This window comes from Somniosus microcephalus, chromosome 5, assembly GCF_052327205.1.
Source record: "Somniosus microcephalus isolate GS21.2 chromosome 5, FLI_Smic_1.0, whole genome shotgun sequence".
In the NCBI taxonomy this organism is placed as follows: domain Eukaryota; kingdom Metazoa; phylum Chordata; class Chondrichthyes; order Squaliformes; family Somniosidae; genus Somniosus; species Somniosus microcephalus.
The window spans coordinates 139642197-139661208 of NC_140991.1; positions in this window are offsets into that span (position 1 = coordinate 139642197).

Sequence of the window (19012 nt, forward strand, 5' to 3'; positions counted from 1 at the left end):
TGATCCATTGTGTTGAAAATTAAGTCAATAAAATTGATGTGCCTCAATAAATCCGAGACTCGATGTTAGCGAAACAAAACAAGGCTTTTATTGACTTAGAAGGTAACACACAGAGGAGAATGTATCTTCCATCCAGAGGTCTGCCATACTGGATGTGCTGCAGGCTGGGCCAGCTTACATAGGAGCCAGGTATGGGCGGAGCCCTACACACAGTACAATACAATGGAAATGAAACTGAAACCAACCACAGTCACAGGCAGAGAAATACTGATGAGTGATGAATGGAATATTTCATCACATCTTTTATGTGCAAAGAAATGCAATAAAAAGTGGTTTTCTGTGTCATCAGCAATACGCATTACACTGAAAGGAGCTGGGGACTCCAGGATCTGTTTTATATTAATTCCCAGGATGTGGGTGTCACTGGAAAAGTGCAGCATTTATTGCCCATCCCTGGTTGCCCTGAGAAGGCAGAGGTTTGATGCAACTGAGTGGCTTGCTAGGCCACTTCCGAGTCAACCACATTGGTGTGGTTCTGGAGCCATGTATAGATCGGACCAGGTAAGGATGGAAAGTTTCCTTCACTAAAGGACATTGGTGAATCAGTTGGAATTTTACAAAAATCCAACAGCTTCAGGGTCACGTTTACTGATACCTTATTTCCAGATTGTTATTTAACAGAATTCAAATTCTCAAACTACCATGGTGAGATATGAACTCGCATTCACACTGGATTATTAGTCCCGGCTTTTGAATTACTAGTCCAGTAACATAACCACTACACCACCATACCCAATATCCGAGCCATATAGAATAAATCCTGAGCTTGCAAGCCCCAAATCAATACAAGGCTACTACATTTAATTTAATTTTTGTAACAAGTTCCTTCACTCTATCACCTTCACTTTTGTTATGCCAGACAGTTTTTCTGAATCTACAGAAATTACGATCCAAGCTTCCCATAACAACGCACATCCTGTAGGCAGACTTCATTAGAGTTGTTTTAGTACAACTGCCCTCAACACTTAAGACTGTTGGCTGGATAACCACACCACTTGCCATTATCGCTCAGCTAAATTTTCATTTTAACTGAGAAGTTAAGTTTCACTTAAACGATAAACATTTTAGTAGCTGTATTGGAGCTCCTCAGGATCTTGCTGTAGGGCGTTGTCACATCTGTTGTGGATAGACTTGGCGGAGATTCCTAAACCTGCATTTTGTGGTCTCCCCACAATGAGGTGGAAACCCTTGGCTCTTCCAACTGTCTGTAGACTATGGGTAGGATGCAGTAAATTGAAATTTGTCTTGGACATAGTTGGTACTTAGATTATTCTTTAATGCTGCCACAGATCTCATGCTATCTTAATGAATTTTAACATGGGCTAATCAAATGAACTAATTGCCTGGACCATATATTACAAAATCCTACTCTGATTAAAGGAAGGGACAGATAAAACTCAAACTGCATTCGTTCCTTCACTGCATGCCATCTGGACCATAAATCAATAAATAATGGAGACTGTGGCACCAAAGTAAGAAGTTCCAAACTAACAACCATAGGAATCTATCATTCTGTTATGTTTAGCACATATTAAACTAAAACTCAGTCCGAAAGTGTAGAAGCTTGATCTACTGATTGTCCCTGAGTTGAGCTTCTTTCTCATATCTATTCGTTACCAAGATCACCTTCTTAACATCGTCAGCCTCCACCCATTGCTTCCCCTCTGATGCCGAAACTCGAATCCACATATTTATCACCATGCACGCAGCTTCTCTGATGCTCTCCTAGTCAGTGTCCCTTATCTTCAGCCTCACAAATTGCTACTCATTCAAAATGCTGCGGCCCGTGTCCTCACTTGCACATGTTCTGCTGTTATTATGCCTGTTCAAAACTCCATTTTCTCCCCATGCTACAGCAAGTAGACTTTGAGATCTTTGACGTTGTTTTCAAAATCCTCTATGGCCTTGTCCCATCCTAATTTAGCAATCTACACTAGCCAATCAACTCCATTCGCACCCTCTTCTCCTCCAATGCTAATTTACTCCTTGTTCCCCATCCCTTTGCTCTACCATTATTGACCACTCTGTTATTCGCTAAAACTCGCTCCCTTAATTTGTCCACCTTGCCATCTTCCTACTCACCTTCAATAGACGTCTGAAACCCATCTCTTCAACCCATTCCTTTGGCATCCCTAAACTTTCTTTTGTCCCTTTTCCTTCCTTCTCAGTGCTCACTGCTTTTTTTCTGCCTGTAAAGTGCTCTGCAATGTTTCGTTTGATGCAGCTCTTTAGAAATGTAGGCTAGTGGGGCTCTGAAACTTTAGTGATCTGGCCAACATTTATCAGTCAACTAACAACATCAAAGAAAGACTATCTGGTCATTAATCTCATTGCTGTTTGTGGGATCTTGCTGTGCACAAATTGGCTGCTGTGTTTGCCTATATTACAGTGACTACAAAGATACTTCATTGGCTCTAAAGCACTTTGGGATGTCTTGAAAGGTTATGAAAGGCACTATATATATGCAAGTTCTTTCTTTTCATTAATGTAGTTTGGAGGGACTTCACTCTGACTGACAAAACTGCAACACTTACCATTTATGACTGTAACGGATATATTTATTGTTTTCATATATTTATTTCATAAATAGGAAAATTGAGAGCTTTTTTCAATCTGATAGATTTACAAGGATTATTAATTGAACAGGCCCAATTTTTATGTATAATGATAGTATAGGAATAAAGTCTAATGCATTAGTATTTAATTTGCAAAGAATGTTTCAAAATGAAGGGTACATAAAGGAACAGGCTGCAGTGACAAATAAAATCTAATCGTGATAGGTCTTTGGATCAGAAACGTAAGGTCAAAATTTTACTAAGGATAAACAAACTTACATTTTATAGTACAAGATCCCAAAATGAATCTGATTTAAATGTTTCAAAAAATACGCTTAGAAGATCTCACAAACTCTTTCAATCTGTACATTTACAGTATCTGGAAAAACTCTGAATGATTACGTTCACCAGTTTATCTTTCTTTGACTATGCCTCGGGTTGGATTGCTGGATATTATCTTCAGTGTGCTGCCACGGGCCAGACAGAACCTTGGTAACTGAAGCCGTGCCAAGCCTTTTCTTTTTATGACTAATGTAAATGCACTTCTAAAGTGTTCTCCTGCCAGAAATTCATGTGAAGGAAAAAAAACTGCAACGTCTACAAGTGAAGTTATCTTAAAGCAACATTACAACAATTGATCCAACACTAAAATGCTGCTAGCAGATAATTCTGCAATCCTGCTGTTGCCGTTAATAGTTACTGAATTCCCAAGAAATTAGCACCACAGGCAGATTCTGCAATCGTAACTGATTTTAGCAATTAGACATGGGTTGAGTATGCATTCCCCTGGAGGCTGAGTAAAAGTAAATGGTGTTAGTTTATCAATTGGATTGGTGTGAACTAACAAATACAGTCATTAAACTTCATCCATTATATTCAATTATACATTTCACTTAAAAAATGCTTTTGTACCAATTCTGGTAAAATTACAAGTTATACTATTAAAAGGTCTTTCTGAAATATCATAAACATATTCTTAAAGAGGTTATATAAATAATTACAGTTAAAAAATATATTTATTTGTTTGATATGTCATATAGTACATTTTAAAATCTTACTTTTCTGTATTTATTTGAATATTGTTGCAAGGCACAATTGTGGAATAACTTTTACATTGCCAAAATAACTCTTGGATGTACTTGATAGTTGTACAATCTGTGCTCAATTTTTAAAATTCTATTTTCAATGGGGTTGATTTTCAAGTGATCCCGTTGGGCGGGTGGTGGGAAAATGAGTCCACTGCCTAACTGTTGAGCTTCGCCGAAGGCCCAAGCCATTTTTATTAAGTTATGCAAATCAGCATTCTATAACATATATAGGACACAGATACAATTTTCATGATGCAAAACTTACCTACTTTCATGGTCTGGCCTCATTTACCCATGCATTTGAAAGGTGGACAGGGAGCTCAACAATGGTGGGGGGTGGGAGAGCGGGTGGGGGAGGCGAGGAGGGTGCAAAATCCGAAGGCTCCTCCACAGAGATTATAGTGCGGCCAGGAGTGGCACAAAAATCATTCAAAAAACTTACCTGGACTACTTTTGGAGAGACCTCCTTTAATGACTCCTGGTTTGAATGGGACTTGTGGCATGCGGTGCATCATAAGAATTGCATTGGGATCCTATGTACATCATAGTACCCTGATTTCCATAACTTAACACGGTTCCCGCCTGTTTCAGGCAGAAGCTCTGAATGCCTAGTTCCTGGCCCACTCCAAAACTGCAGCAGGTAGAGGACATCAGCAGGAGTGGGGCGGTAAATGCTGCACTGTGAATTTGGTCCTGTTACTGCCCTGATACTGCTGATCAAAACAGAATGGTACTGAGACCAAAATCGACCCCAATATGTTTTATCTGCTTGGTTAGCTCTTCATTCACACATCCTAACTGAGGATTTTGGATGATTATAGCCATCCACACAACCTTTGCAAATGCTGTTTTGTGGTCAGATTTAAAAAAGTTGTTGAGGCACAACCCAAGGAGCCTCACATGATTTCCCAAACATCCTGTGTTGCAGCACTAGGCTGCATCTACATCAATGAATAAAAGATATATATTTTTTGCTGGTTATTTTTTCTTCCTTCATGTACCCCGATGTCCCAAACCAGCTATTAGGCCTGTGGGATTCTATCCTATAAAGAAAGTACTGTACTTGTATTTATATAATGCCTTAACATGTCTCTTAGAAATGTCTCAAAACACATCACGTACAATGAATTACTTTGAAGTGCAGCCACTTGTTGTGTAGATGAACAGCAATTTTATGCACAGCAAGGTCCCACAAACAGCAGTGAGATAATGACCAGATAATCTGTTTTTAGTGATGTTGGTTGAGGGATAAATATTGACTAGGACACCAGGGAGAATTCCCCTGCTCTTCTTCGAATAGTACAATGGGATCTTTTTACGTCCACCTGAGAGGGCAGATGGGACCTTAGTTTAACATCTCATTTGAAAGACAGCATTTCTGACAGTGCAGCACTCCCTCAGTACTGCACTGGAGTGCCAGCCTAGATTATGTGCTCTAGCCTCTGGAGTGGGACTTGATCCTTCTGACTCAGAGGCGAGAGTGCTACCACTGAGCCAAGGCTGTCACCTTAATAACCAGTTAATCTGCTTTTGGTGATGGTGGATTAGGGAAGCATGTTGGCCAAGCTACCAGCAGAATTCCTTCTTTTTCTTAGAATAGTGTTATGGGATCTTCAATATCCACCTGAATTAATAGAACAGGCAGATGGCGTGGGCTAACATCTCATTCAAAACCAATCACAAGGGGATGCTCTCTGATTTTACCTCCTTCCCAGTATGGACGCTTTTGACCTGCCATTGGCAGTCCCACAGAGGATACTGTAAATTGTGAAGTTGCTTTAAGAAATTATGGTCATCAATGTTCCCATTAAATTTTTTTGGGTGCGCGGTCCCTTTAACAGGCTGCATGGCCTATTCAAAATTTTGCGCATGCACAAAACCTCCTATTCAAAAGCCGGTAAGCAGCCTGCGGGAGACCTCCAGACAGCTGCACGACCGCATAGCTTAGTGAGAACGTTGATGGTCATGATTTCTATCGTACCATTCTACAGCATGGAATGTTGGAGCGTCAATCCTCTGTAATACTGCAACATCATGCCACAATGCCACCGCTGCTTCTGATCAATTTTAATATTACTGTGCACGCTTTCATATAGTCATTTGAATATACTTAATATAATTTCAAACATTTTAAAGAAGAAACACTTGAGCAACATTTTTATTAAATTTGACAACAGAAACATGTGAATCTAATGGTTTCATAGAATATATTGAGAATATTTATCCAACAATTTCTTTTAACCTACTTTCTCTGTTGTTTATAAATACATTGCTTTGTTCTGTATCATTTAATCTTTTCATCCATTGGAATACTATTATATGTTTAAAAGGCTTATCATTCAAATATATCAATGCAGAAACTAAAATATTGAAACTGTGTATATTTTTTAAAAGGCAAGTTGCTCTTCCAAGGTCATTCGGAGAATACTATCACTCCCAAGGTTGCTAACTCTGGTTGGAGACATTCCTGGACGTTTGATCACACAACACTCTGATCACATGTGACCTGACCATGTGATGCTGGATCACATGACTTCTGAACATATGATCAAATATCTGTCACATTCCCTTTGAAATGAAGATCTAGGCTCTACCTCATGTAGCCACATGTGAAGGATCCCACAATCTAATAGCCCTCAGTTCAATTCTTGGTTTCCATTCCCTTGTTTCTCATTTGCCTACCAGTAGAAACAATCTTTCACTATTCACCCACAGTAAGGTCCCCACTTGCCACTTTACTGGCTGCTCCTCTCTCAGCGCCGCTCCCATTCACCACCTTGCTGCTGCTGCTTCCATCTCTGTGGGAAATGCTGGGCCCCACGCCCACCCTATTCCCTAGGCTCCATCTCTCCTCTGCGCCCCCATTCCCCAGTCTCACTCTTTCCCCAAGCCCCTAATCACCAGTCTCCAGCTCATCCCCCATCCCTCAGTCTCCCTATCTCAACCTGATCCCCTATTCTTCAGTCTCTCCCCATGGCCTTATTCCCCATCACATCACACAACCATACAGAAAACATATAACATTCATCATTCTTGACCATGTCATGTTTTTGTTAGTAATACCAGCTTTTTATTTCCAGATTTTTAAATCTAAATAAAATTCTCAAACTCCCTATTCCCCAGTCTCCCTCTCATCTCCCATTCCCCAGTCTTCCTCCCTTCCCCCGTCCCCCCATTCCCCAGTCTCCCTTTACCAAGCCCCCAATTCCCCAGTCTCCCTCTCTCCCCGAGCCGTGTTCCCAAGTCTCCCGCTCATTTCCCATTCCCCAGTCTCCCTCTCTCCCCGAGCCCCTTTCCCCAGTCTCCCTGTCTTCCCCCCATTCTTGAGCCCCTTGATTTTAGAGCATCCCCGATTCCAAAGCCCCCCCTCCGATTCCAGAGTCCCCCCGATTCCCATGCCCACACCCCATTAACTGTTGCTAGGCCACTTCAGAGGGTAGATAAGAATTAATCACGTTGGTGTGGGACAGGTGCCGCATATAACCCAGACCAGGTAAGCATGGTAGAGCTCCTTTACTAAAAGATATTGGTGAACCAGTTGGGTTTTTACGAGAATCTGAAAGCTTCATTGCCACGTTTTGTAACAGCAGCTTTTTATTTCCAGATTTTTAAAATCTAAATACATAGAAACATAGAAACTAGGAACAGGAGTAGGCCATTCGGCCCTTCGAGCCTGCTCCGCCATTCAACGAGATCATGGCTGATCATCCAAACCCTAGCACCCGGTCCCTACACCGACAACCATCCCACCCAAGCCCAATCCCCGTAACCCCGTAACCACACATATTTAATCCCCCCTAACATTAAGGGCCAATTTTTATCATGGCCAATCAACCTAACCCGCTCATCTTTGGACTGTGGGAGGAAACCGGAGCACCCGGAGGAAACCCACGCAAACACGGGGAGAATGTGCAAACTCCACACAGACAGTCACCCGAGGCCGGATTTGAACCTGGGTCCCTGGCGCTGTGAGGCAACAGTGTTAACCACTATGCCACCATGCTGCAATTATCAAACTGCCATTGTAGGATTTGAACTTGTGCTCTCTGGATTATTACTCCAATAATATAACCACTACAGCACTGTACCCTGGTTTCAGTTCCTCTGTCTTTCCTTCTTTCTTTTTGGCGTGGTGAGTGGTATGGTGTGCTGTGGTAAAGAAATGAGTCAACAATGACTGCAGATTTCATTTGGAGTGAGTTGTGGGGAAAATGTATCCCTTGGCTGGTCTCTTCCTATCCCCTCCTCAATCACTCGTGCATACCCCACCTTCTCACTCTCACTGTGTCCCCTACTCATTCACCTTCCCACTACTCCTCTTGCTGCCACACTACCCCTACCTCTTCTCCTTTGAAATATTCATTTAACTTCTGTATCCTACTTTCCCCCTTGTTTTACTGAAATTCACCTCACCTTTGACCATCTACCTACACCCCAGCTCTACTTATTTCCCTTAAAGACAGTGGTGAGATGCCAGAGGCTCCCTCAGCCTCAACTAGTTTCTATCTTCCCCTCCCACTCCTACTCTCCTGTTATCTGTTTCCCTCAAATATACTTTATTTGTTATTAAAATTTAATTTGTTTTCTTTTTAAAAAGTGTTTAATTAGAATGAGGAAAGAAACTGCCTGTCTGCCTTTCTCTTTGTTTTGTCGCTGCTTCTCTCTCTCTCTCCCTGTGTTTCAGGCATGTTACAAAGTAGAATCTATGTAAGTGGTTTATATTGATTTTTCTTAATTGTCAACAAAACACAGGAGCGATGATTCATCCACATGATGTCAAGAAACGGCTGAAGACACTGGATACTGCGAAGGCTATGGGCCCTGACAACATTCCGGCAATAGTACTGAAGACTTGTGCTCCAGAACTAGCTGCGCCCCTAGCCAAGCTGTTCCAGTACAGCTACAACACTGGCATCTACCCGGCAATGTGGAAAATTGCCCAAGTATGTCCTGTCTACAAAAAGCAGGACAAATCCGACCTGGCCAATTACTGTCCCATCAGTCTACTCTCAATCATCAGCAAAGTGATGGAAGGTGTCGTCGACAGTGCTATCAAGCGGCACTTACTCAGCAATAACCTGCTAACTGATGCCCAGTTTGGGTTCCGCCAGGGCCACTCAGCTCCTGACCTCATTACAGCCTTGGTCCAAACATGGACAAAAGAGCTGAACTCAAGAGGTGAGGTGAGAGTGACTGCCCTTGACATCAAGGCAGCTTTTGATCGAGTGTGGCATCAAGGCGCCCTAGCAAAACTGAAGTCAATGGGAATCAAGGGGAAAACTCTCCATTGGTTGTAATCATACCTAGCACAAAGGAAGTTGGCTGTGGTTGTTGGAGGTCATTCATCCCAATCACATAACATCACTGAAGGAGTTCCTCAGGGCAGTGTCCTAGGCCCAACCATCTTCAGCTGTTTCATCAATGACCTTCCCTCCATCATAAGGTCAGAAGTGGGGATGTTCGCTGATGATTGCACACTGTTCAGCACCATTCGAGACTCATCAGATACTGACGCAGTCCGTGTCCATATGCAGCAAGACCTGGACAACATTCAGACTTGGGCTGACAAGTGGCAAGTAACATTCACACCACACAAGTGCCAGGCAATGACTATCTCCAACAAGCGAGACTCTAACCATCTCCCCTTGACATTAAATGGGATTACCATCGCTGAATCCCCCACTATCAACATCCTGGGGGTTACCATTGATCAGAAACTGAACGGGACCAGCCATATAAATACTGTGGCTACAAGAGCAGGCCAGAGGCTGGGAATTCTGCGACGAGTGTCTCACCTCCTGACTCCCCAAAGCCTTTCCACCATCTACAAGGCACAAGTCAGGAGTGTGATGGAATACTCTCCACTTGCCTGGATGAGTGCCGCTCCAACAAAACTCAAGAAGCTTGACACCATTCAGGATAAAGCAGCCCGCTTGATTGGCACTCCATCCACCTTCAACATCCACTCCCTCCACCACCGGCGCACTGTGGCTGCAGTGTGTACCATCTACAAGATGCACTGCAGCAACTCGCCAAAGCTCCTTCAACAGCACCTTCCAAACCCGCGACCTCTACCACTTAGAAGGACAAGGGCAGCAGACGCATGGGAACATCACCACCTACAAGTTCCCCTCCAAGCCACACACCATCCTGACTTGGACCTGTGTCGCCATTCCTTCACTGTCGCTGGGCCAAAATCCTGGAACTCCCTTCCTAACAGCATTGTGGGTGTACCTACACCATATGGACTGCAGCGGTTCAAGAAGGCGGCTCACCACCATCTTCTCAAGGGCAATTAGGGATGGGCACTAAATGCAGGCCTAGCCAGCCAGCGATGCCCACATCCCATCAATGAATAAAAAAAAAGTAGGCTTTCACCTACTTGGAGACAGTGTAAAGGATGATTCTGATTGGTTCCTATTACATAAAAGTGCTTCCCTTACCTAATGCAGGTAGATAATTCCCACAGTTATATAAATAAATCTCTACATGTAACGCAGGGAAGAAGCTCTTTTCCTTTATTGCCCATCAGCATACGGTATAGGTCTTTCTAAAGAATTATATGAAATTTAAGAAAATTTAAGCAACAATATTTAGTATTACCATAACATTCTACTTAAATATATGTGTTGAAATTAGACTTTTATTCAAAACCTCCCTTCAAATGAACAACTGGTACAGTCCTGCCATAATTTATTGCTGTTTGTATGAATCCTGGTTATTTGTGAGTTTTGAGATAAAAACACATAAAAGAAATGCAACAGCTCCCTTCAGTGTGGATGTGAGTGAAAGAGGTGGACTGGTGGCATGAGGTCATCCACACAAATTTCTGTCAATTCTGCCACTGTTGCCCCCAGTAAAATGTATGTCTGCATGATCCTAACAATAGTGGGCCTCGCAGCAATTTAAAAAGCCTCTTTCCCAATGGCAATGAGTGCGGTGCCATCGGTTGCCATAGGGAAACCAGCCTATTTAAAAGTGGACTGCTTTTTTAATGATATATAAAATCTTCAGCTGACACATGCAGTTCGCCAACGCTCCACAGCCAGTCCTCTGCCCCTTGAGTGGGCACCCCAAATGTGTCACAAATGGTGCAGGTTCATTCTCCCCACCCACCCCCCAGCCACAATTTATGCAAATGCACTTGACCCCAGAAAGTGGGATGGAGTCAGGGGGGCAACTAGTCGGTGGGCCCTGCCATTTTTATGCCAGCACATCAGGGCTTGCAGCTATTTGGGGCTTTTCATTTTACCCCCATGCCCCCAAAAATGATTTCCTGGGGGAGATATTGGACCTCATTGCGTCCCTTTTGTGGGTGGAAAACAGAATCAAAAAGGAAAAGTTCAGGACACCGTCATATTGATAAGGCAACTTTCCAAGTGTCCCTGCCACTTGCCTGAAACAGGTATTAGGCCCATTGCATATGCAAATCAGCAGATTAACACCTGTTTGAGGACCCCTTCCTGGAATTTCATCTGCCTGGAGCACTGGCCCACTATGCTCAGGATTACGGTTACAAATGTGGCCTAATCGACGGCCACTCAAGGGACCACCGGAGATCCCAACAAAAATGTAAGGATTTTTTTAATGCTTACCTGCATATACAGCCAGCAGGAGCACACCTGCTCCTCCCAACTCCACAGCATTACCATAGGCTGTTGTCGGCCCGTGCTCGCCTACCTCCTGTTCTCCTCCTCCACACCCAGAACTTACCCGAGAGACACTGCCGGCGAGGCAGACGGCCCAAAGTGGTCCCGTGGTGACCGGTGAATTGTCTCTGGAAGTACGACAATCGCTGGCAGCTCTCCGCAATTATTGAACTGAGACCCAAGGCTCAATTTGGGGCAAGTCTCGGGTCTCCAGCTTTTGGCGTGTGCTCGGTGTGCAATGACTCTATGACCATTTTTTGCCGGAAAAGATGCTGAGACCAATTTCTACCCCCACCCCCATCTTTGTTCTGTCAATAATTTATCACTTGGAAAGTGGGTTAGGGCTTGAGGGGTGGTATTTAGAAACAATGGAATGGGTTCTACAATGGGTAGAGGAGATCTGCTCCATCTCGGGCAGTGAGGTTGAAAATTAGCTCCCAAATCTTAGCACGCTTTCTGAATGGAAAATCTTGAGGTCAATCACAATAATTTCTAAAATTTACTTTAGCATCAAGCACTTCAAAGTGAGTTCAGGGTTGCAAACAGCAGTAGGCCTCTCTCAGACAACATTTTTTGTAGTTTTACAGCACTGTACAGGCACTTGTGAGAATGATAAACATTTTCAGTAGAGTTGCTTTATATTTGAGTTTCTTCTGTTATAAATGTTACTTTTACCTTTAAATTTTCAGCTGGGTGAGACAAATACAATGTGGAAGCTCAAACCAGCTTCACAACATTTTTGGATTGATTTGTGTGCTTAAGATTCTCCTTGTTATTTATTCTTCTTGTTGCCTATGCTTTAGTGCTAGTGTGCTTCCCCACACCCCAGCCCCCAAAAATAAATGTAATGTGACGAACAATTTGTGAAGGAAAAGTTGCTTCTATCTGAAGCTAGTCTTTAAAGGGTTTGGAACTACAGTCTGCTACACAGCTATAATATATAACTGTAGCTTGAATATATAACTATAGCTTGAAAGACAGTTGCAGATCAAAGTTTAACTATCTACGGGACCTTTAACATTTTAATATTCACCCTATTGAACAAATATGGTGCCAATTATCTAGTTCATAAAATGGAGGGTTTATTGTTCCAGCCATGGCTGTATACCAACTATCGAACTGGTGAGGGGTTGTTATTAACATTCTTTCTATATGGCTGCAACAGCTTTAATACTGTACTTTTATAGGTCAGTGTTCTTCGTGTAATTGGAGTTTCAGCAGATGGAGCTTTGGATCTCATCCAGAAATCAGAGCAGCATTTTACATCTGGATTACAAACTCAGATCTGTATTAAACAAAGAGATATATTAAGTTAAAGAAGCATTTTTGTTCAAAGAAAATCTAAGGTTGAAGTTTCAATGTAACACCATCATTCTCAGGGATGACTCTAGCATGCTTTCACGTCTCATGTGCAGAACACAGCCAGAAGTTAAGTTCTGCAAAACGACAATGTCATGAATTTATTTGTTGGAAAAGTTTGTGAACATCTTCTCTGAGTTTTAGCTAATTTGTTGATGCAGTTTTAGATGTGTACCAATGTGACAAAAAGAATCATTTATGTCTCTGATCTATCATGATATCGACATCTTTCTTTTTGTCACTCACAGAAAATGGCCCACCTTGTTTTGACACGATTGTCCCAGAATGGAGAAGTCGGGCTGGATTTTCTACTGGGGCCGCGATCCCCACAGAATATCATGAGCGCTGACCCAACTGCCATTCCTGGGATCAGAGTGATTTGTGTGAATTCCAGATATTAGAGTCTGTCATTGGGCCCTCACTGATTTGGGGGTGGGGCACTGCACACTCTGCACAATATAAAAACCTACAGCAATTTAAAGGGGCCATAACACCAAACTACCTTTGCGTTCTAACAAAGCAATTTCTTCATCTAAACACATCAGAGAGGACTGCTGCAGGGAACAAATGCTGATGTTGATATAGTGCTGTTTCAGGAGGTTAGGTTCAGGAGGGAGGCCTCTTTTGGAACAGACAGAAAGAGGGCCCAGAGGAGAACTGCAGCGGGTAAGAGGAAGGAGGAGGCCAGGGCCATCTGTGCCAATTCTACCATTTGACACTCATGGTCACAACATGTTTAATGATCTCACTAGGTCAGCCAGGCCTTCCATGATTGCACTGCAGTAAGCATGCCTGCCAGTTACAATCACCTCTCCCTCACTGTGTTGAATAGCTAACCATCAATGCCAATCTTGTAGTTTGGAGCCCTTTATTCCCCCAGACTTCACCTGGAAGTGTTCATAGAATAATACAGCACAGAAGGAGCCCATTTGGCCTATTGTGCCTGTGCCAGCTGTTTGAAAGAGCTATCCGATAAGTCTCGCTCATTTTCTGAGATGTTTTCAAAGTATATAGCAGGTCGGCTGTCATGTAATGTTACTTCCACCTTCAGGAGTTGGGAAACCACCTTCAGGTGAAATTCCAATGGAATGTTGTGACCCACCTCTGGATTTTATTATATAACCGCTAGATTAGCCTTTAACAGGGGTTTCACAGTCATTAATAATAGCTAGTAAGTACATTATTCATTACTCTCCTTTTGAGCTATAAGTAAAACTGAGATTAGCAGTAATAACAGAAGAAAAGTCTTCTGCTCAGTGGGTTACTCAAATTAAATATTCAGATATAATTAACCTAGTTTAAAATATATCCCATAGACTTTTAGGAGCTGAAGTTCCCATTTTCTTGAAAATTGAGGCTGTTATTTGTCAAGATTAACAAACTGCTCGCAAAATTATCATAATGGATGCTTTTGAAATGTGCAATTGCTGAAAATGTTGATTTCATTAGTGACAATGAAAAATAGTAGCTAATCATAGAATCAGAGAATTTTATAGCACAGAAACCATCCATTCATCCTTTCAAGTCGGTACTGGTCCCTTGGCTAACATTTATTCCTCAATCAACACCAATAAAACAAAATTATTTGATCATGCATCTCATTGTTATTTGTGGGACCTTGCTGTGTTCAGAATTGGCTGCTGTGTTTGCCTATGTTACAACAATACTTACGCTTCAACAGTACTTCATTGGCTGTAAAGTACTTTGCGATGTCCTGAGGTCATGAAAGGCACTGTATAATGCAAGTTGTACTCCCCACATGAGCCATCCAGTCTAATCTCATGCACCTGCATGTTTCCTACATCCTTTAATATTCCTCTTTTAAAATAATTTATAGGTCAAGATTTTCTGCTCTGCACACGCCTGCCTGTGATTTTCCAGCCATTACAGGGAATGGGCATAAAGTCACAGGCTGGTGAGCAGAGAAGCAGAAACCCCGCCCACAGACCCTGCTTCAACAGTGGTTTATGGCAGAGAATGGCATATTCTAACCACCCTCCATGTAAAGAATTTTTTTCAAACCTCCCCCTTAATTCTTTTTGTGACTATTTTAAATTTGTGCCCTTTCAGTACTGTCTTTCTATCAGTCACTAAAACAATCAATCACTATTTGGGGTAGAAATTGGTTATGGCCGGTCCATAACCAGCTGCACACGCCCCAACTAGGAGGCCCGAGGCTGGCACCAAATTGATGCTCAGACTTTATTATCATTACTTGGGTGAGCAGCCATCTCCTGTTGTGCAACTGCGGGCAGCTCACCCCTTTTATAAAGATGAATGTCAGATTGCTTGCCTTGCGGTGGGTGGGGGGGGGCAGTGATCCCAAGTGCTGTGGAGCAATGAATGGTATAACTTTCAGACTCTCTTCTCTGAAAGGGGCAACTCTTGAAGCTTCTTCATTAGTGCTGTCCACAAAGTCTGCTTCTAAAAAGATGCTGCATCCTTTTAAGAGTGCAGCAACCCTTTAAGCTGACAGGAGACCAGTGCTTTGTATACACCCGGGTATAACCTGACTTTCTATAAACATGAATTTTTCTTCTCTGGAGCACAATAAGCAACATTATGGGGAAAAATTTCCATGGGATTCTCCTGACATAATTTCAATAGAAGATCGCAGATACCCTGGAAAAACGGCGTGAATGGCTGTTTTCAGGCTTTTCTCTGGGGCTTTCACAGATCTTCTGCTGAAGTTACACTGGGCAATCAGGAGAACCGCTGTGGACACAACCCCAGAAAATGTTGCAAATATAAAGTGAGCAAGCATCCCGAAAGGGAAAGAAAGTTTCATGATTTGGGGAGTACCCTAGTTTTGAGATGCACACCTGTCGTCTGATTCACAAATGATGTCTAAATATATTGGCTCAGTATTTGCGGTCAGCAGTGAAGCGAAGCAAAGGCGTTCGCTGCTGGCCCCGAAGTACACTTCGCACAAGGATCTCGCGATCCCTGTGTCGAGAACTTCTGGTTTTCTGACCTTCAATTCAAGTCAACGGAAGTTAATGGGGATTCCCTTGTGCGAACTGCTGTGACGTCAACAGGCTGTCTAAGCAGCCAATCAAAAGGCAGAGGGGGAAAAATTCAGTTGCTTTGTGCCTCCCATTAAGCACTAAAGGGGCGCAATGCAACTAGTGCGGGCGCGGCACCGCCAGCGCCTCCCGCAAAATTCAGCAGGAGGTTAGCGGCGGCGGTAACCATTAGCGCCCCGCGGCTGCAGTGCAGCCTGTTTTGGAGCTGTCAATGACAGGATTTCTATACCAAATCCCGAAGTTGCGGTCAGTTTCAAAGGCAGAATGACGTCGAATGCTGCCAGTTTGCCGTCATCCCGACTGCAAATTCCGGGCCATTATACCATCTTCACGTTGCTCACTCATCAGTTCCCCAACTCAAAATAAAGAAAGTTTCCAGATTAATGAGCACAACAAATGATCAGTTTGATTATACAGCAATTAATAGAAGCTTTTTAAAAAAATTTTGAAGTGTTTTGATAGTGAATAGGAAAAGACAATTTCTTCAAGTTGGGGAGTCGATGATGGGCAACTTAAAATTATCACGAAGAAAGTGAGGGGAGAGGTTAGGAGAAATTTGTTCATGCAGAGGATTGTTGGAGAATGGACTGATTTCTAAAGGGAGCTAACTATTTGAAGCTGAGTTAGATACAAGACTATGAGGAGAGCACAGGGTGGTGGGATTGGTTTCTGGACTGCTCTAGCAAAGAACCGGAACAGACATGACAAGCCGAATGACCACCTCCTGTGCTCTAAACTTATGTGGTCTATGGTTTTAACTGTCACTTCCTGGGATTTAGGCTCTATCCCTTGAGCTATAATTTCTGAGGTCCAATTTGCCTATGATCACCACTGCATATTGTGCTGATAATTTAAGGGTATTTTCCACTGAAACCCTTGATCCCTCTCCTGTGTCTATCATGTAGATTGTTCCTATTTATTTTTTCACTATTTGTTTTCCTCTTTTCCACTTCAAAAGTTCTCCCACATTCCAAGTTTTTCTACCTCCTATAGTAATCTCCTATGTAATACTGTGTTAAAGGCTTTGCTATCATTTCAGTATGTTAGATCTATTAAGTTCCCTTTGTCATCTAACTCCATTATATCTACTCAAGTAGATTTGACAAGCATGATCTACCACCTGTAAAGACATGTTGCCAACTTCTTATCACTTTCTAGTTTTCCTGATACCCACCTTTATGACTTTCCATTTGTCTACATTAAGTGACATTGACCACTTTTTGGCCCAATTTCCCAGCCAGTTCCGATTCCTCTGCAACTGGTCCACTTTAGGTGTAACTCCCATATTCAGCGATTCAGTTAAAATATCCAGCAGTATATGACTGGTTTCACTTGCCACCTACATTACTGCTCTCTGTTAGTGACTTTTGTCAATCACCTTTTGTCGGTTATTTCTATGCCTTCCAGTTTTTCTTCTTTGTACTTTAAACTCTATCTCTGTGTGGGGAAGGCAATCCTCAGATTAATTTGTAAATAAACACACCATCCTGACTTGGAAGTATATCGCCGATCCTTCATCATCACTGGGTCAAAATCCTGGAACTCCCTCCCTAACAGCACGATAGGAGTATCTTCACCACATGGACTGCAGCGGTTCAAGGTGGCTCACCACCACCTTCTCAAGGGCAATTAGGGATGGGCAATAAATGCTGGCCTTGCCTTCATCCCATGAATGAATAAAAAAAAACAAGTCATTCATGATTAGTTATCATATCACCCAGGGATTCCCTCATCAACACCAACAACAACTTACATTTATACAGTTCTTTTAGCATAGAAATAATTCAAAGGCACTTCACAGATGAATGGATGCCAAGCCAAAGGAGGAGATATTAGGAAGGGTGAGCTTGGTCAGAGGTGGGCTTTAAGGAAGGTCTTAAAGGTGGAGGGGAAGTTGTACGTGGATGGATTTAGAGAGAGATTTTCAGAGCGTGGGGTCTAGGTGGCTGAAGACACAGCTGCCAATGGTGGGACAAAGGGAAAGGGATGCACAAGAGGCCAAAGTTTGAGGAATAAAGATTTAAAGGGGTTTGTTGGACTAGATGAGGTTATCGAGATGAGATGGGGTGAGGCCATGGAGGGATTTAAACACGAGGATGAGAATTTGGCATTTGAAGTGTTAGGGGATTGGTAACCAATGTATTCCTGCGAGAAAAGAGGTGATGGGTGAACGGGACTTTGTGCAGAGTTTTGGGTGAGCTGAAGCTGAAGATTGTTGGTGAATGCATGAATGGCTGCATGTGTAGTTAATTACATCCTGTACCTTGGAAAAACCATCAGTTTGCAAAAACTGTTGCATACTGTATTCTTCATGCTGCTGAAATGTATGTACTTCTTTTATGAATTGGTACCCAGCAAAGTAACTGACTCTTGCAATGTCCCATGAGATACCGAGCAGATGTCTGTGGCAAGTGGTAACCTTCACTGCCACTGGTAGTGCATGCACATAGTAGACTTTCCTTAAAGGTCTTCTTGGACCAGGAGGTACACCCTAATACTGGCCCTCATGCTGAGCTGAGAATTTTTCTGCTTTCTTCTTCGTCACAGCCAGGCTAGCTGAGTTGTGAGCCTCCTATGAGCTCTGTAAATCCTGCCCTCCTCCTGCCTGTATTGTGAGCTGTCTTTCCATGGCCACTGTACCCATGCTCAAGGGCAGAAAACTCCTTGGTATTAACTCACTCCTGTCACTGTTGTGATGATGCTTCAAAATGTTTCACTTTATGCCAGGCCTGACCTGTAATTAAATGCTCACTTTTTGCTGATCAATTTAAGAAGGGTATAACATGCAAAGGTCACATTTTTTCCTAACTTTTCACATTTTTGAGGGATAGGATTGCTAAGAGCAACCATGTTTTAAACCTGCATTCTGCCAGTTTTTGCTCATGATCTTTTGCCCCTTCTACCTTTGAACCATCCTTGCAGCAGGGAAATAGGCTCCCTGTTTTAGCTGGTACTTTCTAATCTCAAGGACATGGGCAATCTGTTCCTCATGTTTACTATTTTACTCTGTCACATGCAGAGGTTTCAAAAATAACCCACAGCAAACTTGGTAACACAGAGGCAAATGTTTTTATTGCTAGACGAAAGGTAATTTGTCCTAACAATTATTGTTTCAAACTATTATGAAAAGAAAAAAAAGGGGTAACCTTTATAATTGTAAAATTATAAAAATGTGTTTAAATACTGGACACTTCAGCACAATTTTTGAAAAATTAAAATTAAAATTGCAGCTGGCAGCAAGTGTGAAGTCTGGTGCTCCTGTTGAAGCAGGATCT